This window comes from Balaenoptera borealis (assembly GCF_965194805.1).
Source record: "Balaenoptera borealis genome assembly, chromosome: 16".
Classification (NCBI taxonomy): Eukaryota; Metazoa; Chordata; class Mammalia; order Artiodactyla; family Balaenopteridae; genus Balaenoptera; species Balaenoptera borealis.
Window position 1 is genome coordinate 18,694,804 of NC_138872.1, and position 24,792 is coordinate 18,719,595.

Here is a 24,792-nt window from a genome sequence, read left to right on the forward strand (position 1 = left end):
GGGTTAAGAATTCTAATTAATATATATAATTAAAACTACTAAACTTAATAAGGAAAACATCTTCATATGTAAGGAAAAATTTTTAATGTATATAAAAAATGGAAAAACATTTTGTTAAAGGAAAAGAAAGTAATTTTGTCCTAAAAAAGGGGGCTTTTAAAAAAAAAAAGAGAAAGCATAGGACAAAATCCGAATGTAAAAGAGGGAGTTATAGAAGGTTTGTGGAAAGGAATCCTGAGAAAAGAGTATTGTGCTTGGTCAGGATGGGCTAAAATTAGAATGAATTTACATCTCACACCAGTCAGAATGGCCATCATTAAAAAGTCTACAAATAATAAATGCTGGAGAGGGTGTGGAGAAAAGGGAACCCTCCTACACTGTTGGTGGGAATGTAAATTGGTGCAGTCACTATGGAAAACAGTGTGGAGTTTCCTCAGAAAACTAAAAATAGAATTACCATATGATCCAGCAATCCCACTCCAGGGCATATACCCAGACAAAACTATAATTCAAAGAGATACATGCACCACTATGTTCACAGCAGCACTATTCACAATAGCCAAAACATGGAAACAACCTAAATGTCCATTGACAGATGAATGGATAAAGATGTGGTACATATACACAATGGAATACTACTCGGCCATAAAAAAGAATGAAATAATACCATTTGCAGCAACATGGATGCAACTAGAGATTATCATACTAAGTGAAGTAAGTCAGAAAGAGAAAGACAAATACCATATATTTGTGGAATCTAAAATATGGTATAAATGAACTTATCTACAAAACAGAAACAGATTCACAGACATGGAGAACAGACTTGTGGTTGACAGGGGGGGAGGGGTGGGGGAAGGAAGGACTGGGAGTTTGGGATTAGCAGATGTAAACGATTATATATAGGATGGATAAACAACAAGGTCCTACTGTATGGCACAAGGAACTATATTCAATATCCTGTGATAAACCATAGTGGAAAAGAATATTTTTTAAAAATGTCTCTATGTGTATAACTGAGTCACTTTGCTGTACAGCAGAGATTGGCACAGAACTGTAAATCAACTCTACTTCAATTTAAAAAATAAAATTTAAGTAAAGAATTAATTTAATTGAGTGAATGAATTTTACTATCAGAAGTAAGCTCTCTCTGTTAATAAGACAAAGTTTTCATGCACTATTGATCTACTTTTGATAACATACTGTAAAATTTTCTTCATCTTTCAAGTAATCTGTTGTAACATTCTGTATTTGCCTTTGAAATCTTTTATTGTCACTTTGGTTAAGTGGATAGCTAAGTATTACTTCACAGGGACCTATGATCCTCCTTGACCAAGTGTTTTAAAACCTTTTATATCTTTGACAAACTTCCCCAAATCAAATGAAGTCCTTTTGACCTCTAGCTTACTTGGGGATTTTTCAGAGGCCCCCTGAAATATCTAAAAGAGAGATATTAAACTAAGTAGGCTTATTTAGCATATTAAATTACATGGGAAGCATTGTCAAATAAGTGTTGATAAACCTTCTTAGGTTATTGCATGGAGGAATGTTATTAATATTTGTTCTAAAAATTAAATGAAATTCCTAAAAATCTGATGTCTTGGTATAATGTTATCAGTCATAATTCTAGTTATTACCTTAAAATGTTATGCATCACAGAAATAACCAAGTTTCCCTGTCAATTGCATTATTAAGAATCAGATTTTTAACCATGTCATTTTGTCTTGTCATTTTTAGACAATTATTGTTTTACTCTGATGCTTTTACAAAAATGCTTCATATTCAAGAAGATTCATAGAAAGGACTTTTTGACAAGTACAGGTTTCTGATAACCTTCAGATCATACCACTGAACTGGGTAAGAAATTATAGAACTCTAATGGAAAATCTGATGGCTTCATAACACTGCTAACGAAAGATCAAGATTAATGAGAATTAATTACATGGGACTGAGTGAACTAATGAATATGATTATAATTTTTATGACTTTTTGTGTGAAATATTACTGGCTTTTTGATCTTTGTTTTCCAGTTATAAGGAAACCTTTTCTCTTATGCTAACTATTACTTACAGCAATTTGGTAAACAATGCCTTTGTAAGCAGAATTGAAACATTTATCTTTTTTCTCCCTACCTAATCCCTCCAGAATTCAGAAACTCTTAGTGAGGATTCTTATTTTCAGGGCAATATAGTTATTTACATAAGTTCACTAAGAATCTGCTCTCCTTGTAACAGGATACAATTGGAAACATTGATTATATTACCAAGGCTTTGACTGGAATGTCATATTTGAGAATGTGCATAGAATCAGATACGAGCAGACAGCTTTAAGGAACTAAGATTGACTTTACGGAGCATTAAGCCCCTTGGAAAAACTGCCTGGTATCTTGCTTAGTTGCTTTTGTTCTTCCCCCTATAAACTGGACTGGATCCTGAATTCTTCTTTCCTCAAATGTTTGGCTACAACTCTCCAAACTAACATTTCCAATTTTTCTCCCACTTCTGATTCAGAATCATTGAGAACTAAAGCTGCCCTTTTCCTGAAGTCCTGCAAACTGAAGCTGAACAACTTGATATAAACTTAAGAGGGATCACCACAATAGCCCATGTTTAAACCAACTTCATGCCTGCTGCTGTGTAAGCCACTCAAAAAGTTTACCTAATCACCTGATGACATCATCAGAGACACTGCAAACTGCACAAGATGCTTTGACCCTGACATCTAAAAATCTTCTCAGTTGCAGCTCTCAGGTCTCAAGACACTGGGTTTATAATTGGCTCCAACAATTAACCTTTGTTTTCTTTTTGTCTTTATTGCAATGTCTCTTATTCAATACCTGATTGCTTGCACCTTATAGGCCCAACTTTGAGAGCCCACCTGCATCACCACCTCCTAAAACAAGTAACCAAGCTGACCTATTGTCAGGACCAAGACGTGGGTTCAATGAGATATAAGGCAATCTATAAACTCAACTTCTGGACTGTGAAACTTCTTGGAGAAGTTTTAAAGGCAGGACTGTAGGGGAGCAAAATTTGCCTCTGCAAAATGTCTCTTTGGCCTGTAGATAAGCCAGGCCCAAAAGACTCAGGAAGAACTTTTGACCTTCCCTCTAACTGCCTAAAAGGATTCAGATAGAGGGTCTGTTCCTGGAATAGACCAGAGACATCTGGAAAAAATAAAGGCTAGGTGCGGTGGGGGGAAACTGGGCAGAGCCTATAGATAAGAGTCCACTCTGTGTCCCACTGTATCTGCAGGGCCCAGCAAACAGATATCTACCAAATATTTGTTTTTCTATCTCCGTGTGAATTGCCTTCCTCCCCTTTGAAGTCCCAAACCACTACTCCCAACATCCTCTTTTGTCTTTAGCTGGAGATGATATTTAGGGTGAGGGCTTTGGTCACTTTGGTGAATTACTCTGTTTTCCTGGGTCTCTCCCATGTATACATGTTATTAAACTTTATTTGATTCTCTCCTGTCTCATGTCAATTTAATTCTTAGACCAGCCAGAAGAACCTAGAAGGGTAGAAAACCTTCTTCCTCCCCCACACCAGGCACTGTGCTACATGTGCTACCAAGGAGAAGAAAACAGATATGGTCATTGTCCTTCGGAGCTTGGCAGTCTGGGAAATAAATCTTAAGGAAACGTTGAACAACTGTGGAAGTATAATCTGTAATGAGGGCTAAGAATTAAAAATAGAGTTCTCTAAGATCTTGTAACAGGGGGGCTTCCCTTGAGGGAAGGGACTAACAAGCAAGGATATAAAGAAAAAACATACATAAGGAGAACACATGTGCATGCATCTTGGGGAGCAGGAGAGGAGTTGTTTGAAGTTTAAGAGACTGAAAGGGGGACAGTGTGGCTGCAGAGCTGAGACCAAGGGGAAGAATGGTGCATAAAAATGAGGTGGATAGAGGCCAGGGGACTTTGTATAGATTTTGGTCTTTTTTGAAAGAGCAATGAATATCCATTGAAAGTTTCTAAGTGGGAGGATGGTGTGATCAAATTTAAATGTTTAAAAGATACATTGGCCGCTCTGTGGAGAGCAGATTCAGAAGCGAGCTTGTATGGAATCCTGAAGACCAGCTATGAGGCTATAGTACAATAGCAGCTTGAATTAAGCTGGTGATAGAGAAGACAGAGAAAACAGATGGGTTTGACAGATACTTAGGAGGTCAAAACAACAGGAGTTGGTAATGGGCTGGCTTAGGAGGAGGGGAAAGAGAAGCCGGTATGAAGTATGATGTCCAAATTCCTGGCTCATGTAACTGAATGGGTGGTGGTACCATTCATGGAGACAGGGGACACCAGAGAAGGACCACACTTGGGGAGGGGCTGGTGTGGGGACTCACGAATTCAGTGTTGAACATGTTGAATATGAGGGACACTTGAGACAGCTTTGAGATGAAATAAAGACTGGGGAAGCAGTCTGGGCTGGAGATGGACATGGGAGAGCCCACTAAGCCTTGGGTTGGGCTTGGATGAAATGATGTCACAAGAGTGAGAAGATAAGAGAAGCTTTAGGCAACTCCAACATTCCTGCTCTGTAAAACTGTCTCCACTATGTGCTTTGGCCCTTGGCCCAGGAACTTCTTCCATGTGCCATGGGTAGCATATTTGTACCTCACTCCCAGTGTACTTTTTCCCTTTTCCAATCCAAATTTATCATCAAAACATCATCTCTGCAGTTTGTATTCTTGCCAAGGATGTATGACCTGAATCTAATCATGAGGAAACAGACAAATGCAGATCATGGGACAATATACAAGACAAGCAGCCTGGCCCCTTCAAAAGTGTCAATGTCATGAAAGACAAAAAAAAATCAGATAAAATAAATCAAGGGGACAGTTCTAGAATCTAGATTAAAGATGATGAGAAAAACATGACAATCAAATGCAATCTGTGCTCTTGGATTAGATCATAAGTCAAAAGGAAAAAAATTATAAAGGATATTTGGGGGTTGTTGGGGAGGAAGAAATTTTCCTCTACCCTTCTAGGTTTTTCTGGCTGAACTAAGAATTAAATTGACATGAGACAGATTAACAGGAGAAAATCAAACAAAGTTTAATAACATGTATACTTGGGAGAGACCCAGGGAAACAGAGTAACTCGCCAAAATGGCCAAAGCCCTCACCTTAAATACCATCTTCAGCTAAAGACAAAAGAGGATGTTGGGGGTAGTCGTTTGGGACTTCAAAGGGGAGGGAGGCAATTCACTTGGAGATAGAAAAGCAAATGTCTCTGGGCGCTGCAGAGACAATGGGACACAGAATGGACTCTGATCTCCAAGCCCTGCCATGTTTCCCACCACACACCTAGGCCATATTCTTTGCAGATACCTCTGGTGGTAGCTCTATTGGGGAACAGACCCTTCACCTAAATTCTCTGGGCAGCTAAGGGGGAGGTGAAAAGAGAAATCTCCTGAGTCTTCTGTTTCTTAAAAATAACTTGTCTAAATTGATCCTCAAACCAAAGAGATGATACATTTTGGGGTGGCAAATTTTTCTCCCCTATAGGGACAATAGGGGAAACTTAAATATGGTATATTAGAGAATATTTATTGTATCAATGCTAAATGCCTTGGGTGTGATCATGATATTGGTGTTATGTAGGAGAATGTCCTGGTTCTCAGAAAGTATATGCTGAAGTGTTTAGGGATGATACGTCGGCAACTTTCAACTAGTTCAAGAAAAAAGAAAGAGAAGGAAAGAGAGAGAAATAAAGCAAACACTGGAATATGTTAACAAATTGGAGACTTTAAGTGAAGGTACATAAATATTTATTGCACTATTCTTGGAATTTTTTTTTAAGTTTTAAATTTCTTAAATAGGGAAATTGCAATGACTTCTGAGACCAACCACCCAGAGTTAGGGCAAACTGCACAAGTTAAAGGTCCAGCCCTCCAGAAGGCTGCCTTCACTTCAGACAGTTGCCACAAGTTTGGGGGTCCCCAGGCCACCCTCACCTCTGATCAGCTGGCTGTGAATTTGAGAGTGCCCACTACCCCCTCAGATTTGGTAATTCACCAGACACAACTCAAGAAAGTGCTATACTTATGATTAGTTTTATATAGCAAAAGAATAAGCAGAACTAGCCAAACACGGCAAGGTCTGGGAGTGTCCTAAAAGCATAATTTTCATTGTTCTCTGCCTCTGGAGTCAGGACATGCTACGCTCTCGATGTGTGACAGTACACAGAGTATGGCCAACCAGGGAAGTTCACCCAAACTTTGGCGTCCAGAGTTTTATTGGGGTTTCATTACATAACCATGATTGATTGAATCCTTGGCTATGCCCCTCTCCCCTCCCAAGAGCTCGACCTGATAACACATGGCTCAAAGCCCCAACCCTCTAAACACACCATTGGTCTTTCCGGCATGGCCTGTCTCCATCCTAGGTCATCTCATTATATAAACTCTTCATGGCCCTCCATGAGTAACAAAGACATTCCTGTCACTCAGGAAATTCCAAGGATTTAGAGGTTATCTCCAGGAAACAGGGACTAGGGCCAGCCAACCTCTCTATTACACAGAAATAAGACAAAATATATTTCAAAACAAAAATTAAAAAAAAAAAAAAAACTTGCATCAAAAAAGAAGTGGTGGGCAGAAGACCTAAATAGACATTTCTCCAAAGAAGACATACAGATGGCCAACATGCACATGAAAAGATGTTCAATATCTCTAATTATTAGAGAAATGCAAATCAAAACTACAATGAGGTATCACCTCACTCCAGTCAGAATGACCATCATCGAAAAGTCTACGAATAATAAATGCTGGAGAGGGTGTGGAGAAAAGGGAACCCTCCTACACTGATGATGGGAATGTAAATTGGTACAGCCACTATGGAGAACAGTATGGAGGTTCCTTAAAAAACCAAAAATAGAGTTACCATATGATCCTGCAACCCCACTCCTGGGCATATATCTGGAAAAAACTATAATTTGAAAAGATACATGCACCCCAATGTTCACTGCAGCACTATTTGCAATAGCCGAGACATGGAAGCAACCTAAATGTCCATTGACAGGTGAATGGATAAAGAAGATGTGGTATATCTATACAATGGAATATTAGCCATAAAAAAGAATGAAATAATGTCATTTGCAGCAACATGGATGGACCTAGAGATTATCACACTAAGTGAAGTAAGCCAAAGACAAATATCATATGATATCACTTACATGCGGAATTAAAAAAAAAAAAAAGATACACATGAACTTATTTACAAAACAGAAATAGACCCATAGACATAGAAAACAAACTTACGGTTACCAAAGGGGAAAGGGGTTGGGGGAAGGGATAAATTAGGAGGTTGGGATTAACATATACACACTACTATGTATAAAATAGATAACCAACAAAGACCTACTGTATAGCACAGGGAATTATGCTCAGTATTTTGTAATAACCTATGAGGGAAAAGAATCTGAAAAAGAATACACACACACACACACACACACACACACACACACACACTTAAAAAACTGAATCACTGTGCTGTATACCTGAAACTAACCCAACATTGTAAATGAACTGTACTTCAAAAAACAAAACAAAACAAACAAAAAAACACAAGTGGACCTAGAGCATTTGAATCAAAAACTACCAGACTCCAGCAACCCTGTCTCAGGTTCATGCAGCCTCTAACAACACAGTCTGTTTGCATCTTAAGTTTAAAGAGGCCACTTAGATGTCACACAGTTCTCAGCTTAAAGGCATCAGGATAAGTCATTTCACTTTTCTGCACAGGGTCAGCTGCAAACAGTAAATACGCAGCTGTGTAGGAGTAAAGGAATGGAAGAAAGTCATTTACATTTGTTGTCCAATACTTCCCAATTCAATTTAATATGCCAAGTTCTTATGATAAGCACAGCCTATACTACTTCAGCCAGATCAGAACATTCTAACTCTCCAATTCAATCAGGGAGGAAGTCAGGGTTCCATGAGCAATGTGAAAAATCACTGCGTCATTGTAAATTAGAACTGTCATCAGCCCTGTGGCCCCTGGACTGTCTTCATCACTAGGCTGTGAACCAAAATGACTTAGGGTGAATGTATCTGCAGGAGAAGAGCTTCAAGGCACAGGACAGAGGGAACTGCCTTGTTCAGAGAACAGAGGGAAGAAATGTTCATGAAAAATGAAAAGAGGAGGCTTGTTATCCAGCAAATAGAGGCTCTAGAAGCATCAGTATTCTCTCTCTAAATAGTTTGTTTTTAATTTATTTATTTATTTATTTATGGCTGCGCTGGGTCCCCGTTTCTGCGCAAGGGCTTTCTTCTAGTTGTGGCAAGCGGGGGCCACTCTTCATCACGGTGCACGGGCCTCTCACTATCGCGGCCTCTCCTGTTGTGGAGCACAGGCTCCAGACGCGCAGGCTCAGCAATTGTGGCTCACGGGCCTAGTTGCTCCGCGGCACGTGGGATCTTCCCAGACCAGGGCTCGAACCCGTGTCCCCTGCATTGGCAGGCAGACTCTCAACCACTGCGCCACCAGGGAAGCCACTAGTTTGTTTTTAAATATGAAAGTGAGGGAATTCCCTGGCGGTCCAGTGGTTACAACTCCACGCTCTCACTGCTAAGGGTCCGGGTTCGATCCTGGGGAACTTCTCCTTGATCCCAGCGCCTAAATATGAAAGTGATACATGCCCATAGTTTTTTTTTTAAAGTTCAATCAGCAAAAGGATATAACAGGAATTACATTCAAAATATTTTACAACAGCAAGAAGGGCACAGACCCATCAGAAGAGATTCCAGCCACTGTACAGAGTAGGACCCACTGAAGAGCAGTCTCTATGTACAACCCAAGAGTCTGGATATCTAGCACCCCAGAATGCCACTTGCACTCCCCACGGGGAACCACTGTCCATTTCTCAGGACTTGTTCCAGAAATGTTCTGTGCCTCTACCAGCATATCTGTGTGCCTATGCACTCCTTTTTGGAGAGATCCCTGTTTTTGAAGACACTATTCTGTTCTATAACATGCTTTTTTCTTTTAATCATGTATCTTAGACATCATTCTACATCTGCACACACAGAGCTATCTCACTTTTCTTAAGCTTTAGCAATGCTACTCAGAGTGTGGTCTGGGCACCAGTGTTAGGCCAGGAACTGTGTGTTCCGCTCTGAGAAAACCTAATGGAGAGCTTGCACCAGAATGCAAATCAACTCCGTCTCTAAATACACGCTTTCCTTCAGGTGAGATAGACATATATTTTTGTCAGTGAGATTTTGTTGTTAAAGTCGCTGCTTTACATTCTGGCTCCGGTTCCTTATCTCCTAGCAGACCAGCAACACACGAGAGAATGTCTACTTCAAGCACCACCAGAATAGCCGTAGAGTATGTACACTGTAAGTTATTTGACCAATCCCCTCATGATTGGCATTGAGGTTCATACAAGTGAGCATACATCTTATGCACCTGAGAGAATATTTCTATGGGAGAGATTCCTAGGAGTGGGATCAAGGGTTGTGCAATGGATGAGAATGCTGATCAGGACGGTGGCAGAGGTTAGAAGTGACCCCAGAGATAACTAGTCCAACTCTTGCATTTCATTGGGGAGAAAATTGAAGCCGGAAAGGTAAAAGCAAGCTCCAAAGTCAAACAAGTCAGTGGCAGAAGTAGGAATGGCCCAACTCCTCTGAAAGGCACTGGGTATCAGTGGAGCAACAAACTGGACATGAGGCCTTAGAGTCTGAGCTAAGGGGACTGGGGAGCAGTCCCAGGGACACGTCCAGGGACAGAGTGAGTGTCTCTGATATCAGTATAACATGGGACAGTTAAGGGTGTCTCAGGGTCATGCTGGGGCCTGACTGGCAGGAAATCCAGGTCCTGTTTTCATGGGTGTTGCTAGGCCTCTTAGGAAGACTTTGGAGCACACTGCTTGGGCCTGACTGAATCCATCTCGTGGAGGGAGGAAGGAAGAGGTTACATTAGCCCAAGATATCCTATGAAGGCAGATAATTCACCTGTGATAGTGGGTTGTGGTCAGAGGAAGAAATGGAAGAGTGAAAAGGAATTAGAGGCAAATGAAAGATTAAAAGGGCAGAAAACAAAGCTGTGTAAGACTATGACAGAGGGAGAGTTTCAGCAAAGGTTAGAGGAAGTCATCACAGATTTAGAAAAAGGAAAAGAGCCATGGAGTCTTGGAAGCTGAAAGAGCCAAGTTCCCAGAAGGACTAAGGAGACAGCTGTGTCAAAAGCTGCAGGGGTGCAAGTGAGATGAAAACTTTAAAATAACATTGGATTTGGCAACATGGAAGCCACTGATGACCTGGCTGAGAGTCACTTCAGTAAAGCAGTGACAGCAGAATCCAGATTGCAGTGGCTTCAGGAGGGAATGGGAAGTGAGGAAATGAGGCCATTGAGTATAGATGTGCCGATGACTGGCAGACTGGTTGGGAAGGTGGGAGGGGTGGGGGGGGGGGGAGACAGCTGTGGGAACCAAGGAGCATGTCCCAGAAGACCTTCGCTCCACTTCTGCCTCTACACGGGCAGTTTACTCACGCTCAAGGTCATAAGTAGCTGGAGAGAGAAAGCGGGAGCCCCAGCTTCCTGTACCAGGCTCAGCGGAGTCATGGTTCCCTGGGGATTGGTATAAATTATCCACAGTAACAGAACTCAGTGCCCAGCCTGTTTGCAAGACCTATGCATGGGGTATGATCATAACAGTAGTCACCATTTATCGAGAGCCTATTTATGCAGAGCTAAGAACTTTACGTAAATTACCTCATGTAATCCTCACAACAACTCTGTGAGGTAGGCCTTATTATTTCCTCCAGTTTGAAAATGATGAAACCTGAGATGCAGAGAGCTTCATTAGCCTGCTACAGGTCATCCAGCCAATAAACGGCAGCATCAGGATTCAAGCCCAGGTTCGTTCTCTCCCAGCAGTGCTCCTAACCATGAAGATGGGGTCCCTCAATCTGGACCCTATGAACCACAGGCATCGGCGTCACCTGGGGAGCATGTGAAACATGCAAATCCCCAGGTTCCACAAAAGACCTACTGACTCCCAGTCTCTGAAAGTGGAGCCCAGAATCAGAGCGTCTATCCGGCTCCTCACCTGATTCTCATGCTCACAGAAGTCTTCTTAGGTGAAGACTTTTACCTCCTTACTGTTCGAGCTGCTTGTCATTGGTTGTCATCCACACTGGGATTTACACTCTTCCCTGAGGTTAAAGACAGCCTGGACTGCTTGCTTGAGATAAAATAACTTGTTAGGCTTTAACTTGGGCCTGTTGAATGAGGATTTCCAGAGGAGAGGACTGGCCATCTGTGTATTTAGCAAGTTCCCCAGGTAATTCGTATCTTCAGAGAAGACTGAGAAATATTGTTCTGTTATTTGCAGCTGAAAGTATTGTAAGCACTACCCCAGACTCTAATTTAGGTTCTAACACTTAATTGTTCCAAGATTCATTTTCCTTGTCTATAAAGTGGGCATAAGTATGCCCACCTGGTAGAACCGGGGTGACGATGAGATACTGTACCAATTAGGATTAGATTTACCTGTGTATAACATAAAGTAATAATGGCTTAAACAAAAGGGTTTATTTTTCTCTCAGGTAAAATTTGGAGCTAGGCAATCCAGAACTGATATGAGGTCTCTAAGCATTAGGGACACAGACTCTTGCTGTCTGTCTTTCCATCTGCCCTGTCACTGAACAGGATTTCAATGAGGATTTCATTCAATCCTCATTCATTAGTAGCATATTGCCTCTTGGCACAAAATGGCTGCTGAGGCTGCAGCCATTTTTTCCATAGTCCCAGCAAGAGGGAAGGAAAGAAGGGATGCACCTCCTACTCAAGTCAGATCCCCTTAAGGAGTATTTCTGGCAGGTCTTCATAACACTCCTGTTTATGTTGCATGACCAGGAGTCACGCAATATAGTCACAGAGCCACACCTAGTTGCATGGAAGCCTGGGAACTAAAATCTTTTAGTTCAGAATCAGGTCTTTGCCACCCCCAAATAAATCAGGCTTCTGTTACATTAAAAAAAGAAGAAGTTTAATAAAAATTGGAAGCCACAAGGGAATTCCCTGGCAGTTCAGTGGTTAGGACTAGGTGTTTTCACTGCTATGGGCCTGAGTTCGATCCCTGGTCGGGAAACTAAGATTCACAAGCAGTGTGGTGCAGCCAAAAAAAAAAAAAAAATTGGCAGCCACAAAAATATTCTTCCACAAACTTCCTACTGCTGGGAGCTGAGGACACCTGCTGCTATGCTTTGAAATCCATTGGCCATGGCTCCCAGGAGCTGCACCCCACCCATGGCTGAGTTTGATGGCATACAAAGTCAGATCCAGTCCTGAGAGACAAGGGATTCCTTTATTGGCTAACTTTGGCTCAAGGACTCCCTGACAGCTTTGCCAAACCTTCGTTAGACTGAATCTTCCTTAAACTGCAAGGCAGTCTGGGACACTTGCTCCCACCTTCTCTCCCTCTCTCCTTCACTTGGGTTCTGATGGTCTTCCCGGCCTTCTCTAGATCCCACCCTATTTCCTTTCACACAGGCATTTCCCCCTCGTAAAATCCTTGCACGGTTAATCCCAGCTTGGTGTCTGCTTCTTGAAGGACCTGGACTGACAAAATTGGCAAGGCAATTCGCAGTCTCTGGCATAGATTTATTTAGATAATGCATATAGCAGTTGCATAACTCAGGGATGAGCATGTAGTAGGCGCTCAATAAATAATTGCTGTGTGGTGATAATGCTGGTGGTAGTGGAAGAGGAGGGAGACAAGGGGCAGGGGGAGGATAGGGGGGAGAAGGGGGAAGTACAGAGCCAGCCATGGAGAAAGGAGTGTTTATAGATTGCTGGGACAAGAGTCTGAAGCAAATCACTCTGTTTGATTCTCTTCCACCCCCACAATATTTCTATTACAGTAAAATCTGGTTAAAATCAATACCAAAGTCAGTATGAAAGGGGCAAAATAGACCCTAAATAGTTGTCATCTTGGGGAGACTGAACTGTTACTACTTAGCATCAGCCATTTCAAGTCATTTTTCAACAGAAAAAAAAGGGGAAAAAAGAAGAAGAAAGAAATAGGGCAGGCCCCAAGACAAAATTGCACAAAATAAACCCAATGTTCTGAGCAACTCTGGTTCTCATATGGAAGAATGGTGACGAGGAATTACTTGTTGTAATGACCTAAGAACACTATTCCCATGAGAAAGTTTTCAGCATAAAAGTTAAAGCACATGCAAGTCTCTACAAAAATAATGAAGAATTCAAGGAGATAAGACAGTGAGGGAAGGCGCAATGGGGGAAAATGTGGATGTAATATGTATAGGACACAGAAGTTCCTGGGAATTTAATCGACATTATGTACTTGGCACATGATAGAAGCTCAGTGAATGATGGTCGCCCAGATAACTGAATGGCTCACTCAAGGTTATAGTTCATCATTCATTCATACATTGAAGAAAGATTTGTAGAAAGCCTACTATGTGCCAGGCCCTGTGCTAGGCCCTGAGGGTGCCACAGTGAACAAGACAGTTGAGATCCGTGTCCTTACCATCCTTCTGCCTAGTAATCTCCTTTGCAGACACTTTATGTGGGTCCCTCTACCTCTGTGTTTCCATAAACACAGCCTGAATTGGTGACCATGTCTATCAGATTAAAGCCTATACATTTTTAAAAATATTTACTTATTTATTTAGCTGCTCCAGGTCTTAGTTGCAGCATGCAGGACTCTTTGTTGTGGCATGGGAGATCTTTTAGTTGCAGTATGCAGGCTCTTAGTTGTGGCATGCGGGATCTAGTTCCCTGACCAGGGATCTAACCCAGGTCCCCTGCATTGGGAGCATGGAGTCTTAACCACTGGACCACCAGGGAAGTCCCCAAAGCCTATACATTTCTTCTAAAATATATTCTTTGTCTCTGAAATCAAGTTGACACACCCATGTAAAATGATCCATGATGTCACCTTGGATTTCTGTTAAATAACTTTGTATTAGTTATCTATTGCTGTGTAACAAATTAACCCCCAAATTAGCAGCTTAAAATAACAAACATTCATTATCTCAGAGAGCTAAGGACTGACTTAGCTCAGTGGTCTGGCTCAGGGTCTCCCATAAGGTTTTGGTCAAAGTGTCAGTTGGGGCTACCATCATCTGAAGGCTTGACTGGGGCTGGAGAATCTGTTTCCAAGGTGGCTCACACACAAGGCTAACAAGCTGATGCTGACTGTTGCCAGGGGACCTCAGTTCTTTGCTACATGGGTCTTTACATAGGGCTCCTCCTGACACGGCAGCTAGCTTTCCCCAGAGCAAATGATCTGATAGAAAGACAGACACGGAGAGACCAAGAAAGAAGCTGCAATGTCTTTTATAACCTAATCTCAAAAGTGACAAACCATCACTTTTCCTGTACTCTGTTGGTCACACAGACCACCCCTCTGGTACAATGTTGGCGGGGACTCCACAGGGTCTGGAAACCAGGAGCAGGGGTCACTGGAGGCCCTCTTAGAGACTAGTTACCACAGCCTCCAAGGAGAGCTTCCTCTCCCCAAACTCCACCCAAACCCCAGTGGGGGAGAGGGTGTGCGTGCAAATTCCACTGTGTGAAAACACAAATGCACACAGCAGTAAATTCACTCTGTCCTGGAAACCCAGTATTTGAACCCCAGAGAACTGCCTTTCCTCAGTCCTACTTTAGCATCACACCATAGGCCTGCATAGAAGGACATCAGAGAAGCAGCTCCAATTAAGTCATCGGTGTCTGTTTCACTGTTAGTGTCCTCTCTCTGAGGACCCACAGGAAAAATATCTCTCTGGTCTCAGGGTCAGGAAAAGTTGTGCTTCTCCTGAATAACTACTTTGTTTTTCTCATGTAAAATGTGGAATTTTGTTACCACTCATGTCTCCCTCTTTACTTTGGCTATTGGGAAGCTCGGAGCCAACTGCCTCTGCTGGTGTCCATCTCCTTGAGCTGATGTCACCTGATGTCACCCTGGAATTATCTCTTCTACTTGTTGTATATCCCCTCCAATCCCTTCTTTTTTTCTTTTTTTCTTTTTTTGCCACGCCACGTGGCTTGCAGGATCTTAGTTCCCTGACCAGGGATTGAACATGGCCCTGGCAGTGAAAGCACTGAGTCCTAACCACTGGACCACCAAGGAATTCCTTCCAATCCCTTCAACTTTTCATTTTATCCTTTTGTATGTTGTGTACTTTTATAATTCCTCTCAAAGCTTTTGTGGATTGGAGTATAAATACACTGATAAAGTTTGTGTCCAAACGCTGATGACTTGCACACGTGTGCCATCTAGTGGTGACAGTGATAACTGCCAGAATAGAAACCTCCCTGATTTTTCAGATTTGTTTTTTCAGGGAAGTGGTGGTGTGGGAGTGTGGAACAGGAGGGAGACCAGAACTGCTCTCTGTGCTTTGTCAGGGAATTGAGACTGTGTTGGGCATTAAAGAGACTACAGGCAGGGCAAAGGAGCAGGTGATTCAATGGCTAGAATCTGACATGATTTATTGGAATCTAAAGAAGCCAAAAAATAGCGAAGATCCAGCAAATGAGGAAGGCACTGGCAGTGGAAGTGTTAAGTGAAAGGTGTTAGAAAAACTGAACAATGAAAATAGACCTGATTCAGGCAGAAGATCACTTGAAAGGTACTTAATGTGTGTTGACTGCAGATGTGACCAGCCATTTTTTAAGCATTCACATTAACCATAGGAAGAAGCTTAGAGTCTAATGTTTTCGTTTTACTCAGGAGAAAACTGGGACCCAGAGGCATGAAACACCTTGTCCAAGGTCATACAGCCTGTTACTCACAGGTCCAGGATGACCCTGAGACCAGTCCTCTTCTGCCAGTACCATACTGCCTTTAATCATATGTAACAGGTGTTCATTTGGGCTTTCATTTTGCACACAGGATTTTAAAATAAAAAATTGGACTGTCACCAAAAATTGCTGGACCCAGCAGGTTTCCAAGGAATTACTACTCACTGGTTTTGCAGCTGCCCCGTGGCACACCCACAAAGGGTCAGGATGAAGGTGGTTATGAAACACTGGCTTCACCAACCTTCATTAGATGGCTCATGCCATTAGTCCACAATGATGGGGAGGGATTCTAGAAGCCAGTCGCAGTAGCTGAGAGATCTCCAGCCTGGGGAAGAGAAGATAAGTTCATTCAGCCACAGTGTTAACCTAGCATCTTCTCTGCGCCAGGCTCCAGGCAGGATGATGAGGTGGCAAAATCAGCAAGGCACTGGCCATATCCAGGAGCCATACACATTCCATTTGTCTGTACCCTGATGTGTGTTCCTGGGCACGGTTTGAGCTGCAGCTAAGGGATAGCTTGGATCTGGAGGGTCCTTGAAGACTTAGCCCAGGAGTCCGTAGTCTGAGGCTGAGCTGTCTTGGAAACAGCCTAGAGTCAGGGGACCACTGGGAGGACGGGAGCTACTATCTAAGCAGAACTTGAGACATTACCATATCAGACAGTGTAGATATAGAAGAGTTTCATCATCTCAGAGAGTTCTACTGGACAGCACTGGCCAAGAGCACCCTTTCCTGGATTTTCTGCATCTTACCAGTTCTTCCAGGCCCTTCAGATACTGACATAAGCAAGAGTGATATGAGTCACTGGTTTCTGGAAGGGGCAGAGCTCCATGGCTGTTCCAGATCTGATATCCTCAGAGGTACAAATGACCCATCTGAGACAGAGGGCACTTGGAGGTCAGCTCTTTAAACTTTTCAGACTTCTCTGCCCATAAAAGATGCCAAAATAGGGGCCGGGGAGTAGAGGGAGTATTAGGGGCCTCAATTTTTGAGGTCAGAAAGACCTAGGTTCCTATCCTCTCAGGTTTGAGACAAGAATTAGAATTACAGTAAGTCCCCTACATACGAACAAGTTCCATTCTGAGAGGGCGTTCATAAGTCCAATTTGTTTGAAAGTCCAACAAAGTTAGCCTAGGTACCCAACTAACACAATCAGCTATATAGTACTGTACTGTAATAGGTTTATAATACTTTTCACACAAATAATACATTAAAAACAAAGAAAAATAAAGAAAAAAAATTTTAATCTTACAGTACAGTATCTTGAAAAGTTCAGTACAGTACCAGCTACATCACTGCCACTTTTACGCTTGCTTCCGGACATCCTGGGCTTTAAATAAAGATATTGTACTACTGTACTCTATACAGTACTGTACAGTGAAGTACACAAAAGCATAACCACTTGTAGAGGATGCACACATGTGACAATGTACGCCAGACACGTGACTAACTTATGTGATTGGACATGCGAATGCAGGTTCACATCTTTGAAAGTTCGCAACTTGAAGGTTCGTATGTAGTAGATTTATTGTAGTTCCAATTGTACTGAGTTCTGACTACACTACTAGCTGTATAGTCTGGGCAGGTCAGCAACCTTTATCCACCACACCCTCAGATTTCCCCTCCGTAAAATGCAAATACCCCTGCAGCTGGGCAGAACGAATATCCTCAAGTGCAGAAACAGTAAGCCTAGGGGAGAGTCCTGGTGGCCCAAACAAGAACCAGCTACCGCTGAGAAAACCGGGGAGAACAGCGGAGCTCCCTGAGGGCGAAGGTCACTGCCAGATGCAAGTCCCAACATAAAATAGATCCCCCTACATGCGCAGCGCCATGATTCTTTGCACCCTTGTAAAGTGTCCGGTGAGCAGCAAGAGCTGGGGCTAACTTAGGGCCGTTATCCTCTGTTTCTTTTGAAGTAGAGCCCCTCATTTCTCAGAAGATCTCACAAAAATTTGCTTAATAGAAATCTAAGCTTGGAGAATTCTCAGGACTACAATGAACCCACTAGTTCCCTCCTCACCCGCGACCCCCAGGGCCCAGGAGAGACGCCAGCCCCGGCAGGACCCGGAGACCTTCAAGTTACTACACTTCCCAGAGGCCTCTGCGCAAAGAGAGGGGCCGAACAGCGGCTCGCTTCCCCCGCCTCCACAGTGCGGGATGTTTTAATCCCAGAGGTTTCGCCCTCGTGACGCTCGCCAAGGTCCCCACGGACCCGGAACAGCCCCTATCTAATCAGCCGGGAAGAAATAAGCGCAGCAAGACACTCTAGGAAAGGTAGTTTCCAAAAATATTTCTGGGAAACGGAGGGAGGCAGCGAGGTTTGCCAGCCAATTAAGAGCCGGGCTCCGGGCTTGTCACGTGACTCGCGCGGTCAGCTGTTTTGGGGCCTTGGCTTGGCTGCGGGAGGGGGTGTCCAGAGCTGTGGGCAAAGCTACTGCCACCGCCTGGACTGGCCTCCTCAGCCCCTGAGCCGTCCCCGCTGGCCAATCACAGCGCTGACCGCATATTTGCATATATTTGAACTTGGCGCTGGAGGATCTTGCAGTGCTCATCTCCTGCCTTGGCCTCTGCAGCAGCCAAACTGAGGCACTGGAGTTGCTTCAAAGCTTTAATGGATAAACCATTCATCAGCTGTTGGGTTCGCCTCATCTTTGGGGACCTTTTCTACTCTCTGTTCTCATTCGGCTACTGTGTCTTCACGCATGACCTTGTCGCCTCAGAAATTTAAGTCCTGGGACCCGTCTATTTCTCGTTATCGGCCGCCTCTAGTTTCATTTCTTTCCCTACCCAGCCTAAATCCTCAGAATCCTGTCCTGCCTCATGTGCTTCTGTAACAACCCCAGACCGTTGATTAATACGGTTAATCGCCTGCTTTGGGTTTGCTAGGTGCTTCTGGAGGGGGAAAGATACAACACCAACTTAACAGGTTGGTGCCACTGGGATCAAGATCTCAGATGTCAGCTAAACCCTAAGCTCCGTGGGATTGGGACAGCACTGGGAGGCCAAAAAAATAGAGGCGGAGAGTTTGCTGCTTAGACCTCTGGTGGGAGTACAAGGCTTTGCAAGGGCTATTTTTGTCGCATTCCACCTTATGTTTGTCCTATTAGAGCCTGAGAATGAAATGTAGAGCAAAGCAAAATATTAGTGATGAGAATATTCTAGAATGGCACGTTGGTGAGAAAGTATCAATAGAAGATCCTGTAAAGACTCAAACGAATGTTAAGTAACATGAAGAATGAAATGAGAAATAGCAAGAAAGCACGCAAAGATGCTAAATTGGTATAGTTAAAAGTTTTAAATAAACTCAGAGAGCAAGGCAAAGTCCTTTAAAAAGCATTATGATGGAAAGAGATTGTGTGTTTCTGATGGCCAGCCTTCCAGAAAGATTAAAAGATTATATCCAAAAATTCCTTTGAGAAGTGGCAGGTGTAAGAGGATCCTGGAAATCAGTAAGTAACCTGGCTTCAAAAATATAATTTTTAAAAAGGAGGTTTTTCGTGAGGGGAAAAGGAGATACAAAACAAATATGTCTGGACATATCAGAGGCCCCTACTGTGTTGTATCTTAGAAGCAGAATCCCAAGTAGGCTGGGCTCCTGCTGTCATAAAGGCCATTAAGCAGGCTTTGGAGCCCCAGGGAGAGACCACACACGGCCTGAAACTTCTCAGGAAGTGTGCTGTCAAGCACTGGAGAGGAGATTTAGTTTGATTTTGTTCTCTTACAATGATTATGTGTTATTAATTTATATCTTTCTGTTCCTCTATAGCATAGGGTCCATTTGTTGTGTAAAAAATCTGTGAAATACCTTAAACCCTATCTAGTGTTTTCACATACCACATTGTATTTGATAAAGAAAAGCAGCAAACTTGTCTGTTAACTGGAAAGGGTATTGCTTTGAAAACAATCCAATTTATTACACATCTGTATATAAACCTTGCCACCTGATTCTAAATTTAAATACTTGCTGTTGGGGACTTCCCTGGTGGTCCAGTCGGTAAGGCTCTGTGCTCCCAATGCAGGGGGCCCAGGTTCAATCCCTGGTGGGGGAACTAGATCCCTTAGTTGCATGCCTCAACTAAGAGTCCACATGCCTCAACTAAGAAGTCCGCATGCCGCAACTAAAGATCCCGCATGCTGCAACTGAGACCCGGCGCAGCCAAAATAATAAATAAATAAAATTTTTAAAAAATAAGTAAATACTTGCTGTTTACCAACAGGAAATTACAGCTACATTTACATGTGTCTGTGGGGGAAATGCCTGCAGAGAATAACCACATCTTTATATGCAAAGCAAGTATCCGGAACCAAACAAAACAATTCTGGAATCCCAGGCTGGACATTAATATTTTAGGAGTAGAGCACAAGATCTCCAATAAACAAGAAAACCTACACGTTGTAGAAAACGAAATCACATAGAAATCAATTTTCCTTAAGGTAGAGCGATTCATCTCAGATTGTTTGTTCAGGACCAGTTTGGTTGGTTGTTTTCAATTCTTTGCACACCAATACTTTTGTAATAAGAGTTTATTTCTAGAAAAAATGAAATTATAATGAATTATAAAATACAAAATAGTGACCCCATTTTTTAGTGATTAGAGTCAACATACATAAAATCACTCTAAAATTGCTATAAGGGAATTCCCTGGTGGTCCAGTGGTTAATACTCCACACTCTCACTGCCGAGGGCCTGGGTTCAATCCCTGGTTGGGGATTTAAGATCCCACATCCCACAAGCCATTTGGTGCAGCAAAAAAAAAAAAAGAAAGAAAGAAAAAAATTGCTATAAAAGTTTTGAAACAGTCTCAATTCTATATTTAATTCATGGAAGACCAGATAATCAACCCCCTTTGTCCAAGGACTATATTTTATATAGCACTGAGATAAAGCATCTAAAAATTGAGATCTTTCAAAAACATATCACTCTCTGGCTCAAACTTCCATTATTTTTATAAGACTGACTTTTATTGTCAGTATATGAATATACCACAATTTATTTACCCATTGTCCTGTTGACAGACATTTGAATTGTTTCCCATTTCTTATTATTACAAACAGTGTTGCGTGAACATTTTTGTAAATGCCTCCTCATGCACAAGTGCAAGAACCTAGGGTATAAACTCAAGTCATCCTATGTGATTCATATACCCATGAGTGAAATTGCTGGGTTGAACGATGTATGCATTTTCACTTTTAGATATTGCCTACTTGGTCTCCAAAGTGCTTGTACCAATTTACGTTTACTTCAGCAGTGTGGAAGAGTCCCCAGTTCTTCGTTTGATCACAAACATTTAAAATTGTCAGACTTTTTAATTATCCCAACCTGCTTGATATGAAATGGTACTTCATATGGTTTAGTTTGCATTTCCCTAGTTAATAATGAGGTTGAGCATCTTTTCATACATTTATTAGCCATTCTGGCTTCTTTTCTATGATTTACCTCTTTATCTTTTACTCATTTTTTTATTGAGTATTTTTAATTTTTGATTTATAAGTTATTTATATATTCTGGATTTGAATCCTTGGTCAATGATGTATGTTGCAAATATTTTTTCACAGTCTGCAGTTTGTCCTTTCATATTTTTAGTGATGTCGTTTGATACTCAGGCATTTTTTTATTTTAATGATGTTGACTTTATCAGCTTTTTTCTTTATGGTTATGCTTTTTGTTATTTATTAAATCTTTGCTCTAAACAAAGATCATAATACATGCTCTCCTATTTTCTTCTAAAAGTTTTCTCTTCTTCCTGGGTTCTTGAATTCCACTTGGATTTTTGTATTTGGTCCAAGAAAGTGTTTCAGTTTTATTCTTTCCTATATGAATAACCAATTACTCATCTTCATTTTTGGAAAAATCTGTCCCTTCTCCACTGATCTGCAAAGCCACTTTGTTAAAGATGTCAGGTGTCCCTCTATGGCTGTGTTTCTGGGCTCTGTATTCTGTTCCAGTGGTGTAGAGATCTACCCCTGATCCATTGTCACAATGTCTTAATTACCATACTTTATGGTAATTACTTATTTATTATAAAATATTTATTATAAAATACTTATTTATTATAAAATAAGTCTTATTGTGTGCTAGAGTGAGTCCATCATCCTCTGCTTCTTTCTCACGTGTGTCTTACCTGTTTTTGTACATTGCCATTTACATTTTAGAATTGGCTTGTTGAGTTGCCAAAGAAACATGTCAGGATTTTTATTGTAATTGCCATAAAATCTATATATTCCCTTGGGGAATCTTTATGATACTAAGCGTTTCTGTCCAGGTTCACAATATGTTTTTCTCTTTATTTAGGTCATCTTTAAGATTCTTCTATCTTTTTAAAAATAATTCTTAATAAAGGTTTTAAACATCTTTTGTTAGATTTATCGAAAAGTACTTTACAATTTTTTAATGCTGTAAGTAACATCTTTTTTTAAATTATATTTTCCAAATCTTTGTGTCCGAATTATAGGAAAACAATTGAATCACCTTGCTAAACTTTCATAGTTTTTCTAATAATCTGTTTGTAAATTATCTTGGCTTTTTCTATGTAGACAATCATGTAACCTGTGAATGATTGCATGAGAATGATGTGCAGTAGACTGAGTACCCACATCCTAGATGCCCACATCGCAGTCTCCTAAACCTGTGACTGTTATCTTACATGACAAAATGGACTTTGTAGATGTGACGAAATTAAGGGTCTTGAGATGGGGAGATTTTTCTGGATTATCACAAGGGTCCTTTTTTTAATTTTTTTTTAAAATTATTTTATTTATTTATTTATTTATTTATGGCTGTGTTGGGTCTTCGTTTCTGTGCGAGGGCTTTCTCTAGTTGCGGCAAGCGGGGGCCACTCTTCATCGCAGTGCGCGGGCCTCTCACTATCGTGGCCTCTCTTGTTGCGGAGCACAGGCTCCAGACGCGCAGGCTCAGCAGCTGTGACTCACGGGCCCAGCTGCTCCGCGGCACGTGGGATCCTCCCGGACCAGGGCTCGAGCCCGTGTCCCCTGCATTGGCAGGCAGACTCTCAACCACTGCGCCACCAGGGAAGCCCACAAGGGTCCTTTTAAGAGGCAGACAGAATTGTCATAGACAGTGAAGGCTATGTGATGACAAAGGCAGAGAGAGATGATGTGATGATGGAAGCAAGGGTTGGAGTGATGTGCTTTGGTGATGTCAGAAGGGGCCACAAGCCAAGGAACACAAGCCGTCTTTAGAAGCCAGAAAAGACAAGAAAACAGATCTTTCCCAAGAGCCTCTAGAAGGAACAAGCTCTGCCGACACCTCAGTCCCATGAGACTAATTTCAGACCTCCAGAAGTGTAAGAGAATAAATTTGTGTTGTTTTAAACCACTAAATTTGTGATAATTTGTTATAGCAGCAATAAGAAACTAACACAGGAATGCGTGGAAGATACACTTTTTGATACTTGTCTTGTCTGAACTTGTCTTAATTCTTCTCTCTAATTTTTGAGTTTGGCTCTAGAATTCTAGGCTGGAATCTTGTTCCCTCAGAACAAGATAGCGTTTTTTTCTCCCTTTATGATCTTTATATCATTTCTTTTTCTTGTCTTACTGTACTGGCCAGACTGTCCAAATGCAATGTTGAATAGAAAGATTTTATAGGACACCCTTATTATCTTCCTGATTTTTTTTAAGATTATATCCTGATTTTTTAATTCAAATGTATTTGACATATAATATTGTATAAGTTTAAGATGTACAATGTGTTGATTTGATAAGTCACCTTCCTGATTTTAAAGGGAATGTGTCTAATACTTCACCATTTAAGTATTTTATATGTATAAATTATTGGTAGGAAATTTTCATCAAGTTAAAGAAATTTCTTTCTTCTCCTAGTTGGCTAAGATTATTTTTAGCATAAATGAGTGCTGAATTTTATCAAATGCCTTTTCTGTGCCTATCAAGATAATCTTGTAGATTTTCTCCTTTAAGCTATTGTTGTGATGATTTATAGTAATACTTTTTTTTTAAGTTGGACCAACTTTGCATTAATGAGGTAAGAACAGCTTGCTTCTGCTGTATTCACCTTGCTAAATATTAATTCAAAATTTCACAGCTATGTTTATGAGTCAACCTGGCTATAAATTCCTATCTTCGGCTGTCCTACTCTTGTTTTGGTTCAGGGTTTGATAGCCTAACAAATTGAGTCGGGGAGTGTTTCCTATCCTACTGTTTTGGTTGATTCTTTTCATTTTAGAACTTGAGCATTTACTTACAACTACAGAAGATAGAGATTTGATTCTCTTAAATTCCACGCACTCTTACCCACAAACATACTTTCAATGCCTTCATTCTTCCTATATAGTTGTTTTGTAATTTTTGGTTCCATCAATATTCAGGATTATGTAAATATTATATACTCATGAGCCACATTGTATATTACATTTACATACCCTTTCCTGTACAACTTTTGGTTTTCCCTGGAGTATATAAGTGGAATCTTGGTTGGTTGGTTGGTTGGTTTTGGCTTAGTTTTCTATGTGCCAATCAGTAATTCTTCCCGAAGCTGTTGCACTGTAAATCTCCTCTCCATGCACTTAAATATTAGGCAACGGTCAGTTGGATGTTTTTCATGGAGAAATCTCTCCTGGAGTTTTCTTGTTCTCTTGCTCCAAACTGGATTGTGCTGTGCCTGCTTTCTGCTGTTTTGGGGAAATTTCCCTCAACTAGCATCCTTTTTATTCCTTTTGTCTCTTTTCTGTCTTGGAATCCCCGTGTCCTGGTTTCCATGGTTTCCTCTTTCTTGATTTACTGTCTCATTTTTGGTGGAGCACAATTCTCTCATTTTGAGAAGGGATACACAGAAAATAAATTTTTTAAGGCCTCACTTGTTTGAGTTTATCTTAATTCTGTTCTCTCATTTGCTACTTTCATGGGCCTAGAATTCTAGATAGGAATTTTGTTCCGTCAGAATCTAGGTTTGTTGTCTTCTAATTTCAGTCTTACTGATGAGAGGACCAACACTGTTGTGATTCTCAGTTTTTTAGTATGTGTTGTTTT

At 41.4% G+C, this 24,792-nt stretch overlaps 1 long non-coding RNA gene across 1 annotated transcript in view; it reads left to right on the top strand.

Moving 5' to 3' along the window:
• The first annotated feature begins 15,471 nt into the window (after positions 1-15,471).
• Positions 15,472-24,792, top strand: part of LOC309614088 — a 62,447-nt gene continuing 53,126 nt past the window's right edge. The window contains exon 1 of the long non-coding RNA XR_014236004.1: positions 15,472-18,060. This is a non-coding gene — a long non-coding RNA (uncharacterized lncRNA). The remainder of the gene's footprint in view (positions 18,061-24,792) is intronic.